The sequence below is a fragment of the Brassica napus genome, chromosome A4, assembly GCF_020379485.1.
Source record: "Brassica napus cultivar Da-Ae chromosome A4, Da-Ae, whole genome shotgun sequence".
NCBI classification, from domain to species: domain Eukaryota; kingdom Viridiplantae; phylum Streptophyta; class Magnoliopsida; order Brassicales; family Brassicaceae; genus Brassica; species Brassica napus.
In genome coordinates, this window is record NC_063437.1 from 7,133,476 (window position 1) to 7,135,732 (window position 2,257).

At 44.1% G+C, this 2,257-nt stretch overlaps 1 non-coding gene across 1 annotated transcript; it reads left to right on the forward strand.

Annotated features, from left to right (window-relative positions):
- The first annotated feature begins 1,914 nt into the window (after positions 1-1,914).
- Positions 1,915-2,021, forward strand: LOC125608500. The gene has a single exon (XR_007339390.1). It is a non-coding gene; the product is annotated as a small nucleolar RNA R71 (small nucleolar RNA).
- Positions 2,022-2,257: the final 236 nt, after the last annotated feature.

Here is a 2,257-nt window from a genome sequence, read left to right on the forward strand (position 1 = left end):
CCAAGTTCTTTTCCATAATCCACAGAATTAATAATTTTTCTCTTAGGTCGGATAGGGTCGTAGTGGATGTTGGGGTCTATCAGCGTCAGACACAATTTGTTTTTGTTCATGTCACATACAGCTCCTACTGTAGCTAGGAAAGATCTTCCAAGCAGAAGTGAAGAGTTCCAGTTAAACTTGATGTCCAGGTCATGAAAATCTACCGGGACAAGGGCATTACCAATCTGTACCTCCAGATCTCTTATGATACCTCCTGATCGTTTTTCTGAAAGATCCACGAAGGTGAAGGATTTTGTTGAAGGTTCGATGATCAAACCAAGATGGTCTGCCATGATCCTATGGAGGATACTAACTGATGCTCATGTGTCACACATTGAATGGAGAAATTTAACACCCTTGATTAGGCGTGGTATTGCAAACTTCCCAGGATCACTCTTCTTCGACAATGTGATCCTGTGTTTCATCTTCTCTCTGACTTGATGAAACATTCTCCTAATTTCCTCCTCAGTTACCTTTGTTTCTCTGAAGAACATCCACAACCGGTGTGTGAAGTAAGCATCATCAAAAGCTTTTTCGATTGGGATTTTGAGGATTCTTTTAGTGAAACCATCCATCTCCTTATCGTTAGCTTCCCTCTTAAGGTTCTTAGGATTTTCTCCTTTCTTTTCCTTAACCTTATCCCTTCAGTTTCCTGATCTTCTTGAACTGGTTCTGGTGAACTATTTAAAGGGTTGGGTTTTGGTTTGGGTGTGCTAGCTAATGGTTTCGGTGGTGGTTTGAATGCGTTGATATAGTCATTAATGATTGAGGGTAACCGCACTCGGCATGTCAGAGGTGCCTGTCGATTGATGGGAGGTGTGTTGTGACGATCGATCGAAACTCTGTCGATCGATGGTTGGGTCAACCGATCGATCGATTTTATCATAGAAAGGGGATGGTGGGTGAGGATGCTTAGCTGCGAATTCCTCATGAGTTAGAATTCGAACTGCATTGCATTCAGTCGATTTAGCGGACGACGTCGATCGATGACTGGAGTAATCCGTCCATCGATCTTCGTCATGGTCTGTCGATCGATGCGAGTTCATCGACATCGGTCGACACCATTGGGATCCGCCGAGACTCATGGAGCTTTCGATTTCGAGGTCTCCTTCCTCAAGCTTTTCATGTCTCACCACTTGCCAGAAATCATCATCTATGATGGCATTTACGTGGTGTTTTCCCTTGTCAGGTCCTGCCTCTCTAGCGAAAGCTTCTTGCCTCTTTATAGTTTCGCCAGTCTGAATCATTTGCGTTTCAAGTTTTCTCACCTGAGTCTTTAAGGTCTCGATTTTGGTGTTCAGATTGTTGTAGGCGGAGTCTATTTTACCGTTGAAATCCACGGTGATTTGTTGTTGTCCCAACAATACTCGATCAAGCATTTCTTCGATATTGCTTTCCTGAGTTTGGGGTGGTGGATTCTGGTAGTAGGAGTTCGAGTAGCTTTTGCTGTTGTTGAAGGGTTTTTGAAATTTTGAACTCTGGTTACTTCTTTGACCATTTCCAAAGACGTTTCTGTTTCTGCCCAGGTTTCCAAATTTCTGGAATCCGGTACCTCCGATGTAGTTCACATTTTCTTCTCCTTCCGTATCTGCTACTTCTCCATCAGCTAAACAGACTTGCTTCCTAAGAAGCTCGTGCACCACATCTAACTTAGCTCTTACTTCATCCATCTGTTCCTTCCCGATAGAGGCTACAGACTTCTTCCGTTCAGAGTCAGTGTTTTTGGTGTTGCTGCTGTTAGCAAAGTTTTCGATAAGGGTCACAGCTTGTAACGGATTCCGAGTAGTGAAGTTTCCTTCACTCGCTGTATCAAGAGCCATTTTATACTGTAAGGCGAGACCTCGGAAGAAATTGCTTAGCAGCTGCACTTCGTTAAATCCGTGGTGTGGACAGTCTCGCTGGAAGAACCTAAATCTAATACACACATCTTCGAAGGACTCTCCAGCCTCCTGCGAGAATGTGGAAATTTTGTTTCGGAGTTCTTCAGCGCGCGCCTCATCAAAGAAGTTTCGTAAGAAAGCATTCTTGATGTCGGCTTAGGATGTTAAGGATCCTTTGGGTTGCTGCCTAAGCCAGTGTATCGCTTCTCCATTCAGCGTGTATCTGAAGAGCTTGCACAGCAGGTAATCTTCGGGGACTCCTTCCATCCGAATAGCAGCGATTAAATCCTCAAACCATTCTAGATGGTCCATAGGATGCTCTTGCGGTAACCCAAAGT